The following is a 16405-nucleotide window of genomic DNA, read 5'->3' as shown; positions in this document are numbered from 1 at the left end:
CTGTGCAGAAACTTTGCAAGAGCTGGAACCACTATCTCCATGAGTGGAGCTGTACATGCTGAATTTACGCACAGAATTGCATGGTGGTAAGGGTCTTGTGCTAACTTCTCCTCTTATATGGGTTGAATTCAGATCTATTGTTGTAAGTGCTGAGCATTTTATAAGTGTCGACAGGGTGTTGGCACTAATGGAACTACCTTCCATTTGGTACTCCCTAAGAAGGTTCAATTTGATTCCAACATCTGAATCAATTTCACCTTCTACATTGACATTTGTCATTGTGATTTTCTGCAATGAAGGCATACATTCTGCAAGGTTTCCAAGTGTACTTGCATTAAAGGCACTTTCTGACACTTTCAAATTTCTCAGAACACCACACAGGACCGCATGCCAACAAGTAACTTCACTCATCAAGTTGTGCAAAGTCAATGTTTGAAGCTTTTGCATACAACAGAGCAACCTCATCAATGCACCTTCACTTATAGTGCCAGATATCATACACACATCTTCCATCAATTCACAAGTGATAACTGATTCCAAACTCACCTCATTTTTGATGGAAACATCTTCCAGAGTTATTGTCTCAAGGTTCCCTGCATGTCGAAGGATTCTCATAATGACATCTGCATTATTAAATGAACAACTTTTCAAATGGATTGTTTTGACAGAATTGCCACCCATGTGCATACTGTCATGTACCTCTGCACCTTCTCCACTGATCTTTTCTACAGTTATATCTTCCAATGATGGCATATGGCCAATGAACCCAATTACAGTATTTGCTTGGATGGTAATGCCATCGGTAATAGATATGTTAAATGCCCTAAATGATTTGCACACTTTCTCTATCACACCAGGATCGTCAGTCAACTTGCCAACGGTCATATCTTCCACATATGGCAACATTTCAAGAAGATTTAAAAACATGGCAGAACTCAGGCTACCGCCTTTCATCCGGAATGTTTTGATTCTACTTAACTTTGTTGGAATTTGTGGATCCAATTCCCTGGTAATGTCTAACTTACCAAGGTTTAACACTTCCAATCCTGGCATACAATGTATACCTTTGACCAGAGAATTACTGCTAATTGTCATAGCAGTTTGACACATGTCCAGTTCTTTGAGCGAGTCACAAGTTGCCGATACTGACACATCTCCATCAAACTCCCCTACATGTTCTACAGTTTTCAAGGTAACTCTCTCAACTACATCTGCACATGCTAAAAAGGTTGTCAATGTTTGAATATTGAACTTGTAAGGATGATATCTATTTGCACCTTCAATATGAATACTCTTGAGATACTTGCACAGGCATGTATCTTGTAAGTTTAATTCACCTGTGAGGTCAACATCCGTGATGTAGATTGATTCTACATGAGGCATATATGGAAGCAATCTCAAAAGCAATGTTTCTTGTATGGTTTTACGATGCATTCCTGAATATGTGAACATTTTGATAGCATGACAATACTGTGATTCCACAAGTCTGGTATCAATGCCACATGATAGATCAACACCCTCAAGGTTTACCTGTTCCAAGATAGGCATACAGCTCATGATTCTTATTAAGGCATTAAGATCCACACAACAATTCTCTATCCTCATTTTCTTGATAAGTTGGCCCATCATGCACATGAAATTATCCATTACTGATTGTAGCTGTATCTCCTTCAGGTGCACTCTTTGAAGTGATGGCATGCAAGCAAGGATGTGAGTCAAAGTGTTAGCGCTAAGTGGGTTATTCAGGCACACTGTGTGATGCGGCGTCATGCTAGTAAGCAAGCTAAGTGGGCTATTACTGGACCCAGAAAAGGTAAAATCTGTCACTTCCCTGCATGCCACATCTATTCTTTGATCCATTTCTCCTGTGACACACACTCCACTGAGGTAAAAACTCTTCAACAAAGGCATATGCTTCAAAAAGTTTTGCAAAACTTTTGCACTTATAGTACCCTCATCTACTTTGAAGTCTACAAGATCATTTAAGGTCTCTGTTACCTTGATACCCGTTTCTACCATTGAGAGTGTAACATTTTTCAGTTCTACCTTTTGAAGAGCTGGCATTGAATTAAGCATTGAATTCAGCACTTGACATATAACACTACTCTTCCCACGCACATCTGAGGCAGACATTGTTTTGACATTTTTCAGTTTCACAGGCAAGTTGCTCCTCAAAACTTCATCTGGTAAGGATATTGTTCTCAGCTGAACAGTTTGAAGTGAGGGCAAGAGGCTTAGGAGTTTAAACAGCATGCTTTCTTTTAACATGCACTCTTCCAAGATGAACAACAATACACAGGGAAGTGACATTTCAGTATCACATCCACCCTGCACATGTAACTTTTCAAACTGTATAATTTGAAGTGATGGCATGCATCTTAAAATCCCTAACAGTGACATTGCACTTAGCTCTCCTTTCAAGATATGTAATTGTTGAAGTTTTCCACATGAAGCATGGATACTTGGATCCAACTCTCCCTTGATAGTACTAACTTTGACTGTAGTCACAGATGGCATGCAATGCAAAAATCGAGTAAATGTGTCAACATTTACCTCCATGTCTACTGCCTCAAATTGTTCTATGCATTGACAGACTACTGGAAGGTCTTCTTCGATCTCATCTTTGAATTCAAGTTGCTTGAGTGCTATGTCTTTGAGTACAGGCATTGAACCAAGTACTATAAGCAAGGTTTTAGCACTCATTGAGCCACCCTGCATTTTTAATTGGATGACTGATTTGCATGTAAAAGTTTCTTTTACCTCCCCAATAAGACCCATTTTGTGAAGTTCTACCTCTTCTAATAATGGCATATGACTCAGTAATGTCATAAACACATTGGCATCTACTGTTGCTTCTCTCATACAGATCTTTTTATTAGAACCAATTTCGCGTGGATCATTGTCTTGAGACTTGTTCAGATTTAGATTGACTATATTTCCAAAGACAACTGCTTCAAGTGATGGCATACAACCCAAATACCTTACAAGTGTGTTGGCATCAATCGTTGACTTTGTCATATCGAGTTTTCTAATGGAAGAGCAAGCTTTCTTAACTTTGAATGTTAAAGTACCAGTGACATCAACTTCCAGCAGACAAACATCTTGCAATTTTGGCAAGCAGCATAAAAATGACATCAACATGTCAGCAGATATTTCACTCCAGTATATGTCAAGTTTTTGCAACTGATGCAGATTCACAGCTAAAGGAAATACATTTGAACCATCAAGTTTACCTGTAAACTTCACGTAACAAATTCGAAGTTGCTTCAAAGATGGCATAGACTGTAATATGCTACCTATGACTGTTGATGAAATTGTACTAGTTCTTTCACCTTCCATTTCATCATCTTCATCACAGCTGAAAAGAAAACCCCTCAAATGGAACTCTTCAAGAGATCCACAAAGAACTGGTATATCATCATCTGCTTCACCTTCAAAATAACACTCAATTGTCAGCTTCTCAAGAGAAGGTATGGATGCCATGAACTTCTGCAAGGTGTTTGTGTACTTTATATGCCCAATGTTGGCATTCTTGAGATTCACCAGTTTCACTGAAGGAACATCTAGTTCAGCTTCTTCTAAAAATCTCACTGCTACGTACACCTTCCCTAGTGATGGCATCATTCCTAACATCCTTAACATTGTTTGCGCACTGACAGTACCTCCATTCATGGTGAATGATTTGTATTGATCACAAAACAATGACTTGACCACTTGCAATTCACCTGTAATACCAATTCCTTCTAAAGTCACAGTTTTAAATTTTGTTATCTCGCTAAGGTGGTTCAGTAATGAATTTGTATTCACCACTGCTCTGCGACCAAAACCTTTAACATCATCATATAACATGAACCTATAACAAGATAGTGTTAAGTCAGTATTGTTGTAGTTAGTTGAAGCTGTTATGAGAGGATCAAACTTCCCTGACAGTTTGATGCCATTATATATTGAGATTCCATGCATACAGTTTAATAGCACTAGCAGTGTGCAAGCACTTCCTTCAACATTTCTCAATTCAATCTTGCAAGAAACTGGTGGTCTTATCATGTCACTATTTTGCAAATCACCTAAAATGGTCACATCCTTAAGTCTGGCTTGCTCAAGTTTCGGCATGTTATTTAGAAAAGTCTTCAGGGTTAGAGCTTGTGCCCTGCATAGCTTTCCATATTTACCTGATATACTGAGCTGACAGAGCTCACCCATGCACATTCTCAACTCACCAGAAAGATTTACTCCAGTAAGGCTCAACTCCTTCAGGGCCTTCATTTGACAGAACAGTTTCAATACAGTATTTGGGTCCATTTCATATGGTGAATCATCTCTATTGAATGATATTGAGAATTGCTGAACTGTTGGACAGAATATTGATTTGTCAATAAGGGACTCATTTGTCAGGGTCACATCTGAAAGTATCACATTTTTGACTGACATATCACTGATCAACCTTAGCACTGTATTAGAATCAAATGTACTTTTGAAAATCTTGAACTCATGGACTGACTCACATTGTATAAATACCTTTGATTCAAAACCACCATCGATACTAATATCATCAAAAGAAACTGCTTGTAGAACTGGCATATAACTCAACAGCTTTTGCAAAACATTCCCTGGAATTGTGCAACTAGAGACATTAAATCTTTTTATTGACTTACAGCAGTCACCATGATCCAAGTCTCCTGATAATTTTATTGAAGACATACTCACTTCTTCTAATGATTCAAAACAATCAAGATACTTTGATAGCATATTTGTGTCAAAATTACCCCATCTAAGGGTAAGGAATCGTACATATTTTAACCACATACATGTACCAAATTCAGCAAAATAGTTGAAAATAAAACTGAATTCCTTATCATATCCACCAACTACAAGGATGCAATCTGCAAGTTTGTCTAAGACAGAGCGCAGCTGCTGTGTTCCTACATGTGTTGGTGCATTTGTTTCAAGTTCATATAGCAATCGGAGTGGAAGATTCCACAGATGCCTAGGCCTCTCATCATCACAATTCTTTGACAAGACATTGACAACATGAGATAGAATAATTTCAGCAGCTTGGATATTCAATCCACATCCAAATCTGAGAAGGTACTCCATCTCATACACATTCTTGTCATCAATTTTCTGCAGATATGATTGAAATTCATCCCTACTACTCGCTGCCAGACTAACCAGATACTTTGCTGAACAGAACTCTTGAAAGGTTTTATGAATGAAATAAACCAGTGTCTCAGGATCACATTCTTCTTGGTATGATAAACCTATCTGAAAGGATGTTTTTAAAGTCTCTTCATCATCAAACTCATCCCAGTCAATGTCCAGCTTGTTATTCAACAAACTAACCAAAGCTGATTTACCAAGAACATCAAGAATAGAATCAATATCTTTGCAAGAAGATTTTTGGTTGGTAAAAGGCTTATTCAGATATACCACTGCTTCTTGGTACAAACCAGTTATACTTCTAAATGCAATTTCTTTCTTCTGAGAATGCTCCCACAATATACACATCATGACAAGCAATATTGGAAAGGATGATAAGGTACGCAGCAAAGGTGTTGTGGTTATTTTTGAATAAGCTCTGATCCAAATTCTTGCTTTTCGTGTTTTAAAAAACTTCTCGATGTAGAGGATGGAGCTTTCCAAACTGAACCCTGCTAACTTGATATGGGCATAGGGAGATTTGTCGGGATAGCAACTAAAGTGGTCTACCATATGAGGTCGTGTGGTTATGATCACAAAACATGTACCCAGGAGTGAACTACACAAAGCTGAGTCATCTGTGTCAACCCCTGATTGCAATTCATCATACCCATCTAATAAGATCAAACATTTATCGCCTAACCCACTTATTACACTTTCTAGGCTATCCTCTGATACACCCGGTAAAAGCTGACTTCGGATTGCCTGCTCTAAACTACTGCCTGCTTTGATTTTCTTGATTTCCAGATGAAACAAAAGTTGAAATTGACCCCAAGATGGCTTCTTTGGCATTTCTGGGACATATGGAAAAGCATCAATATCATCTTTACCCCAATCATATGCAATTCTTGAGAGTAATGTAGTTTTACCACTACCAGCAGACCCATGTACAAGTATGTGATGGTATGGCACATTCTTACGTGTTTGTAAGCTTAAAAGATCTACATAGGAGTTTAGTTGATGGGTATCATACCGGTTCATTTCTGTAGGTGGGATTTCCTTGACATCTTTACTTTTTCCAATATCAAGAGAAAGATCCACAAATATATCATCAGTATCAGCAATTTTTGTATTACCTTTCCCAAAGCGAATCATACTTCTTTCTTTTCTGTACTTATCTTTCAACCTCTGCCTCCAATCTTGGACCATATCTTGTTCTTCTGCAATAGGATGAAATATAAAAAAAAGGTTCAAAACTTGTTGAAAATTGTAAAAGATAGCAACATTAACATTTCAGGCAAACATGTATAATTAGGAAAATAATTATGATAAAGATCAGGCAAAGTTACATTATTATGTGAAAAGTTCAGATGCAGAATGCACTATACTAAACACTATTTTGGCCTTAAATGGACATCCAACTGCAACATTTCAAAATATGATCAACAAAAGTATTACATATTTTCTTGTTATTTACTTTATTATATTTGTTAATATCAAATTGAGAAGAATGGATATTATTGGTTTTGCATTTAAACTCTTCATGTCTTACTAATTTATGCACACAGATTGTTATGGTCATTTTGTTTTACTGCTTACCTATCTGGGCACCCGAACGTCACAAGTTTTATTGTATCTTGCATGCCTACTTTTAAAGTTTAATTGTTATGGTCATATAAACAGCAATAATTGACTGCTTACCTTTCTGGGCACCTTTAACAAGCTTTCTTGTATCTTGCATGTCTTCTTTTAAGCTGCCAATTTCTGATGCATGTGCTGAAATAAATAACAAATATGCTTGAAAAGTACAACATTTATTTTCAGTATTAAAACCAAAAGAGTGTATTTCAAAAATTGAGTTACTCATCCCGACTCACAAGCTTTGTAAACTCTATGGAGAATGCATACTCTATACATCATGTTTACTTTGTCAACCCTGGACATAATATGATTTTTACAAATTATTATGTTGCTCGGTAGCTATCATCTTTAACATAAATTAAAATTAACCTACATATGAGGTAGGAGGTTTTTCACATGTGATTTGTACATATGCTTTGCACTATAAAACCTGTAAAATTTGTGGTTTTATTTTCATGCTCATATCTAAGAAAACATTTTTTTTAAATTCATTTACAGCCTTTGCTGAGTATCAGTTTTTGTACCCCTTTTATATAACCTTTTAAAACTGCTAGCAAATTGCTTTATGTTAAATTAATAAATTGTGACACAAGTTTAATCTGACCCACTGATTTATTTATGTTATGCACACTATACGGCACATATGACTTTATATAATTGACCATTCACATTATGAATTTCATTTTACAATTCCAAATAGTTATATTTAGTACATATATATTTGTTACCTTTCTGTGTGCCCTTTATGCTGCCAATTTCTGTCCCATGAGCTGCATGTGTCAAACAAAAACAAAAATCTATTTGAACAGTGAACACAATCACATCAACTGTATTATATGCAAAGCTCACCTCACCAATAGTTATTGCTTTGTTTATAAATGCTTTTTATGATGTTCATATTTTGTTCAATTAAATGATAACCTGAATGTCATACTTTCTTTGATTTTGATATTCATATATAGGTATCCCTTCAATCTATTGTTTGTCAAATTGGGTACTGTGTTATGAACATCGCGTACGCGCTTGGCTAAAATTTCCATTGGAATAAGTAAACATCAGTTCCTGTGCTTTATTCAAAATCTCGGATTTTAACAAAACTACAGCACCTAAAGTTTTGATTTTTGCAGGGTATATGTTAGTTTAATAACATACATTACAATCATGTAAAAAACAGAATTTTGACAAATATTGAGGGTGTCCTCTTCAGCAAATGTTACAATATGGCTTCAAGAACTGTTACTCTACAGGTTACTGTTTTCGTGATAATCACTATATACTGTATTAACATTTTGCTCAATTGTGACCGTCCACCACGAATGAGCGTAAATGTCCTCAATTGTATCCTGAGTTACAGTGTAAAATGGGCATGAAGGTCATATTCATAGGTATTTCAATTTGGTGCTACGTGTATCTCATTAAATGAGGTACACGTAGCACCAAATTGAGGTACCTATGAATACGACCTTCATGCCCATTTTACACTGTAACTCAGGATACAATTGAGGACATTTACGGCTCATTCGTGGTGGACGGTCACAATTGTCAAACTTGATGTTAAATTGATTTTGCAACAAAGCCTGTGCAAAGTATGACATAAAGTTATGTCTACAACAGAAGTATAGAAAGATTTATATGCATTTATATGCATACTCCAAATTTAATATAATTTTTCATCCACAAATGATGAAAATATTCATGTTACAAAAACTTAAATTTTTCAAAATTTTGATGTGCAATAATTTTATATGTACCAGTGATGAAGTCTAATAAATAAATAAATAAATAAATAAATATCAAATATAATTATGCTCCACTTCTTTGGTTACTAACCTTTCTGTGCGTTCTTTATTCCATGAATGTCTTCCTTTACGTTATCAATTTCTGTACCATGAGCTGCATGTATAAACCAAAAGAATGATCAGCAATGCTATTTCGATACAAACACATCAATTTTATATGCAGAGAATATTAAGAAGCGCACCAGTTGTTTATCACTCTTTATATTATTCACATTTTGTTGCAAATATGTCAATTTGATGTTAAATTCATATTGCAAACAAATCCTAAGTAAATTATGGCACATAATTTACTGACCTAATTAAAAAATAAAGAAACAAATATATATATGTTATGCCCGGGGGGGGGGCCACTCAACACAAATGACCATACGGGTATGCTCCCCCGGAAAGACCCCCCTTTTTGGGTTTCGCAGCCCCGAAAGACCCCCTATATTTGACCAAAATAAAGCTCCGAAAGACCCTTGATTTTGATAATTTCAGCTTTAAAAGAACAATTGCTCATTCCTCATATTACTTGTTTTTTCAGGCGATTTTCAACCAAAAAGCCAAGAAAGACCCTTGATTTTGACTTTTCGCAGCTCCAAAAGACCCCATTTTACTTGTTCACAGCCCGGTTCGCAGCTTAAGACCCACCACCTCAAAATTGCGGGGGAGCATACCCACCAAAATTTGATGTGCCCCCACCCCAGGGATGTTATGCACACTCTAACATATTGTCATCCATATATGAAATGATGAAATTATATTCATATTGACCATAATACCATAAAGAATTTCCAGAACATGCTATTTGTGGTACTAACCTTCTTGTGTATCCTTCATTTCACTGATGTCCTTGTTTAAGCTGTCAAGTTTTGTTCCATGGTCTAAAACAAAACAATACACAACAATTATACTTCAACAAACATATTTTTCATTTATTAACAATCAACTATGGTATAGTCTATGGGGGAGGGGGTAGCAACCAGGTGAGAGGAGACACTGCCGGCTTACACTGCCCTCCCCCCCCCCCCCCACACACACACCCCCACACAGACAGCCACATTTATTCTTGATACAAATACGTACCTGTAATTATCTTTTCTAAAGAATCCATGAAAGCCTCCATCTTGTCACTTTGGTCTTGAAAGCCCTGTTGCAAGGTATCTTTTATGAATGTCTCCATTTCTGCTGTAATTGGTGCAGGAGATTTACGGATCTACCAGAGTCATAAAAAAGAAAAAAAATCAGTACAAACTAAAGCAAAGAGCACAACCATTACATAATTGAAATATTTATCCTCAATACACCACAAGCTACTTCTATGTATGTAACTAAATATAACTAGTGGCCACCCGTTTTTCCCGGTTCGTAAATAATAATTTACAAATGCATCACCACCCTTTATTGCGAACAATTTTACCAACTCCTTAAGGTGGCTGTGTACTCTCAGACATGCATGTAGTAAAAGTGCAATAACTTTGTAATTATTCGCGCATAAGACATATAAAAGTATACATTTTTATAAAGGCAAGACATCAATAAATCTTAATATAAATACAGATTTGGGGTAAAAACAACAATTATGAAGAAAATCACAAAAAAGTGAGTTTTTGGCAATATTTGTTAGGTACATCATAACAAAAAAACACTCTTTCCAAAATATTTTATTTTGTTTTTAGCTCAATCTTGAGGCTCCATTCCAAAAACGGTTTTTTTTTTTTTGTTATTGGCCTTAGTTTTTGAGATATTGACCATATAAGGCATCAAATTGAACTTTTAAAATTCACAAGCGCCTATTTGCACAAAATGATGCCTAAAATCGGAAATAGACCAAAATATAAAAAAATAAGAAAACCGTTTCTTGAGTCGATCATGCTTTTTACGATGATCATATTTGCTTACCTATAGATGCTGTATTTATTGAGTTATCGTGTACCTAAATCGTCATTTTACCGAGAAAATGAACATTGAAATAATGGCCGTTAAAGTTTAAAGTGGTTACATTTTGCCCTTTCATCGAATCTCACAGGAGAATGCGGCAGTTTTCGTTTTTCTACCTTATATTATGTGAACATCGGGTAAATCCACAGCCCGTTGAGAAGTTTGAGCGAAATCCATTCATAACTTGATATTCAAATCGAGGAAAAGAACTTGAAAAACCCACATTTTATCAGCTAAAGCGGAGCCATTTGACCACTTGAAATTAGTGTTTCCAAAGGATGCGCCACGCATGCAGATAAGCGTCGGCGTATGCGTAAGCGTATCTGTGCGTTAACAAATTGCGCGACACGTAGCGCGATGCGTTGTTGCGCTTGCGCGTGTCACCCCGCTGATACAACAAAGATTTTCTCTCTTTTAAAATTGCAAACACGAATGAAATAGTGAAATAAAATCCATAAAATAGCGCAGTTGGGGTTTATAAATCTGGATTTTCTTTCCTTGTATTTATAAAAAACATTACAAAGTAACAAATATCAAAAAAGCTCAATTTTGCGAAAGAAACAACGTCTTGAGTACACAGCCGCGTTAATTTATTAACGATTGATCAGTCTTTTCATTTTTAGAACACATCCCTCTTCTCCCTCTTTCCTCTCTCCCTCTTTTATCTAGTATGGTTCTAGTACTTCCTCCCCATCAACTGTTAACAAATGTGAATGATTAAATGTACAATTCTCTTTGCAGATTGTTAAATATATCACCAACCCATGGCACCCACCCACTCACCTCATTCATTCCCATGTTTATTCTTCCTGCTTTCTGTACTCAATGTTCATTTGATAATGGCATAATTAATACAGACCATAGCGTAAATACGCGTGAAAACCAATGCAACCTGCAGTCATCGCATAAATGCACGCGCAAACAATGATGCTTAGATGAACGCAATAGCTTGGGAACCATACAATATTTTTTGGATCCTGAATAATGTATTTTAGGCAATTTTCGCTCATTTTTAGACTTTAATCGGCAAGATTTGAAAAAATGAGGTGAATATGCAGCATAGCTTGGCGTATGATATGCTTTGCAAAAATGCAAATTGCAAATGCATCAGCACCGTTCGAGTTTTTATCACAAAAATGTTCATTATACTATTGCAAACACAGCTTCCCATAGCAAAACAAAAATTTTCAGGACATTTCCCAGAGGAAAAAGCAGTCCGCATGCATGCATCATAATTAACATATAAGCCCCACACATGTGTGGTAAATGTTGCTACTCGCCCTGCCTTGCCTGCTGAAAGCATGATCACCATTAATGTGCATTTGCTGTGTTATATAAACAACATATACCACGTACCTGCTCTACATCGTCACACAGGTCATCCCCCTGTTGTTGAGTCAGATGCTGAAGTTCTACAAGACATTGGACAACATCTTTTATTACTTGCATGTGATCCTCTAAGGTTTTGTCATCCACATACAAGTTGTTCTTTGATGCATAATGGCAAAGTTGGTTTCTTACACCTGACATCTGTAAACAAAATGATAAGATTGCTTAGAATGTGTCACTTGAATGTGGACCAGACTGCCTTTTGTTAACTTGCATGTGAGTCTGAAAGGTTTGGTCATCCACATGCCAGTTGTTCTTTGATGCATATAATGGCAAAGTTGGTTTCTTATACCTGACATGGTTTTAAAAATTAATAATCAACATTTATTTATGCATAATCTGAGGATTTGTTGCATTGGACTTTCATTAGTCGATCACCAATATTATAGGTATTAACCCCAGCACCACAGTGAGAACAAGCTATAGTATGTCCATCTTTATAATTATATTGGTCTTATACTGGTAATTAATCAGCATATAATACTGCAAGGGAAGTATACAGATCAAGTTGCTTGAACAATTTTGATTCTTAAACTGGAAATAGACACTTAATCTGTAATTACATGGGAAATGATGAAGTTCATTCATTCACATTTTAAGGTGGCTGTGTACTCTCAGACATGCATGTAGTAAAAGTGCAATAACTTTGTAATTATTAGCATAAAACATATAAAAGTATACATTTTTATGAAGGCAAGGCGTCAATAAATCTTAATATAAATACAGCTTTGTGGTAAAAACAACAATTTTGAAGAAAATCACAAAAAAGTGAGTTTTTGGCAATATTTGTTAGGTACATCATAACAAAAAACACTCTTTCCAAAATATTTTATTTTGTTTTTAGCTCAATCTTGAGGCTCCATTCCAAAACGGTTTTTTATTTTTTGATATTGGCCTTATTTTTTGAGATATTGACCATATAAGGCATCAAAATGAACTTTTTAAAATTCAAAACGCCTATTTGCACAAAAATGATGCCCAAAATCGGAAATAGACCAAAATATAAAAAATGAGAAAACCGTTTCTTGAGTCGATCATGCTTTTACGATGATCATATTTTCTTACCTATAGATGCTGTATTTATTGAGTTATCGTGTACCTAAATCGTCATTTTACCGAGAAAATGAACATTGAAATAATGGCGTTGAAGTTTAAAGTGGTCACATTTTGCACTTTCATCGAATCTCACAGGAGAATGCGACAGTTTTCGCTTTTTGTAACTTATATTACGTGAACATCGGGTAAATCCACAGCCTCTTGAGAAGTTTGAGCGAAATCCATTCATAACTTGATATTTAAATCGGGGAAAGAACTTGAAAAAACCCACATTTTATCAGCTAAAAGCGGAGCCATTTGACCACTAGGTTTTTGTGAAATCAGTGCTTCCGTGGTGTTTCCATAAGATGCGCCGCGCATGCAGATAAGCGTCGGCGTATCGTCAGCGTATTTGTGCGTTAACAAATTGCGCGACACGCAACGCGATGAATTATTCTTGTGGCGTGTACCTTGCTGGTACAACAAAGATTTTCTTTCCTTTTCAATTTCAAACACGAGTGGAATAGTGAAATAAAATCCTTAAAATATTGCAGTTGGAGTTTACAAATCTGGATTTTCATTCCTTGTATTTATAAAAAACATAACACGGTACAAACATATCAAAAAACTCAATTTTGAGAAAGAAACAATGGCTAGAGTACACAGCCGCGTTAAACATGCCTACTCCCCATTCCAGATAAATACAGCACTAATTTTTGGGATTAAAAAAATATGATCAAGTTCTGCAAAATAAAACATAGCTAAATCCTAATCCTTTAGTTAGTCCTAACTGGCAATAAAAGTTAAATTTTAATATTTGGCCAATTTCTTGAAAAAAGAGCCAAAAACATGCATTTTTGTCATGTTTTCTGACAATCGAGTCACAAAAATCAAAGACTTGGAACAAGTCTAAGCATTCAAAATCTTGAGTAGATGCCGCAATTTTGTTCTAATTCCCACTTTTTTGTGTTACTATAATTAAATAATGGGTTATAAAAATGAAACATGTCTTTTCCAATAACGAGAATGCATAAACCGAAATTAGTTTTAGTACAAGTCTTTGAGCTTGATTGTCACAGCATACGAAAAACACCCTAAAACGCATGTTTTTGGCCCTTATTTCCCAAAATTGGCCAAATATTAAAATTTTACTTTTATTGCCAGTTAGGACTAACTAAAGGATTAGGATTTAGCTATGTTTCATTTGGCAAAACAGGATAATATTTTTTTATCCCAAAAATTAGTGCTGTATTTTTCTGGAATAGGGAGTAAATACAGTTCAAACCATATTAAAAGTGGATCCGACTTCTGGTTACAAAGTTATATGAGTGATGCTACAAAACTGAAAAACAATCTTACCAACATTAATTAGACTAATTCCTCTTTTATCGTGTCATGATTTAGACAGGGCTGACTGCATTTGATTTCAAAATATTGGAGAAAACAAACAAACAATGACATCAATCTTACAAGTTTGTGTCTCTACAATGACTTGCATGCTTGGATCTATGCGTACAAGTACTTTTTGAAACATACAAGTGCAACTTTAATTTTCTGAGATAATACTGGGTTCCTGGGACTGGGTTTTCATTCATATGATATGCCCCAATTATTTTCCAAATTTTGAATTTTATCACAGTCTAATTTCACTCCTAGGATTTCTCGACATGAATGAATTATATATAAAGATTTCAAAACATACAAAATCAAACTTGCTGAATTAAACCTACCTTTTGAATAGTTTGATGTGGAATTTGGAAGCTTGTTGTGGCCTGGTTCGAATGATGATATGGTCCAAAACCCATCATAATCTTGAGGATACTTGCCGTATCATAGTCGGACATTTGTGTTGGTCTCTTGCCAGCTGGTAAATGCAACGCAAATCCATTACATACTTCAATTATATTGTTGTGAACTTGTGTTATGTCGACATTTCTCCATGCTACTTTTGGTGTTTGGGGTGGTGTTGGTGTTGGATAGAATACATTTTCAATTGCTTTGCCGCAGTTGACACATTCTGCACATGCATTTCTTTGTGTAGGCTTTCCTTTTACGGTTGAACATATTTGAGGCTGGATGCATGCTTTCCAAGTCTGCATTTGGTGCCAAGTTTTGACAACATTCTCGATACTTGGTATGGCCCTATGACAGACATGTTGCAGTGCCTGAAGAACTTTGATGAAATTGCCTGGTGTTTGTGGAGTTGCCATTTTCAGTTTACCTCATTATGTCCTGAATATGAACAAATAAACAATATAAATATGAACAAATATGTGTGATCGGATAGACAGCATCCCCTCAATTTATCCTATCAAAATGGAGATTTTGGCATCAGAAGAAAGCTCAAATTTTTCTCATAATACCCCAGGTGCAGGCACTCAAGTTTCATAGTGGGACATGCCCAACCAGGGATTTTCAAAACATACCCTAAACAGGATTTGGGCCAAGAACACATAAACAGAAATTTAGCATGGCTCGTACGTAACAAATTTTACCCCCTGAACAGGATTAGTATCTGATAGGTACCCCATAAGCAGGATCTTATCTGAAAGGTACCTATAGAATTCCTCTCTCAGGGGCGTAGTATTGTAAATTTTCACAATCGATAGCAGCGTGCAACCACTGCAAGCATCAAAGTTGCCTTGAAGTCAACTGGCTTGTGACTTGACGCTTGGGTATGCTAGTAACTTATAAATTAAACATTGGCAGTTACTCTGCCAATCAGCGATGGGAAGTGACATCATACAAAACAAGGCATGTTCTCGAACCGGTAGCCATACCTGCTTTTGCTATCACTGGCTTCCGTAATACCAACAGTTGCAAGCAATTTGTTCAGGGATCAATATCATTCCAACCAACTTTCATGATCCCACGAGTCGTTCCAACCAAATTTTATGAACCTGCAATAATCAATGGTGATTTGACCCTGGATGACCCCAAAGTGACCTTGACATTTTTGTCTTCTCACAGTGATGGTTCCCACTAAATTTCATGAATCTGCAACAATCTATGGCAATTTGACCCCAGATGATCTCAAAATTTTTCTTTTTACTTTTTTTTCTTGCTATGGTGGTCGTTCCCACCAAATTTCATGAACCTGCAACAATCTATGGCAATTTAACTTTGGATAACCCCAAAATGACCTTAACATTTTTTGTCTTGCTATGGTGGTTGTTACCACCAACTTTCATGAACCTGCAACACTATGGCAATTTGACCCTGAATGACCCCAAAATAACCTTGACATTTTTTGTCTTGCTACAGTGGTGGTTCCCACCAAATTTCATAACACCTGCAACAATCAATGATGATTTGACCCCGGATGACCTCAAATGACCCCAAAATGACCTTGACATTTTTTGTCTTGCTACAGTGGACGTTCCCACCAAATTTGATGAACTGTTTATTTATTTATTTATTTATAACATTTGGCACAAGGCCAGGCAGATCCAATATTGATTACACAATAAATTGAAGGA

This window comes from Amphiura filiformis, chromosome 20 (assembly GCF_039555335.1).
Source record: "Amphiura filiformis chromosome 20, Afil_fr2py, whole genome shotgun sequence".
Lineage (NCBI taxonomy): Eukaryota > Metazoa > Echinodermata > Ophiuroidea > Amphilepidida > Amphiuridae > Amphiura > Amphiura filiformis.
Note: the sequence above shows the minus strand (reverse complement) of the source record.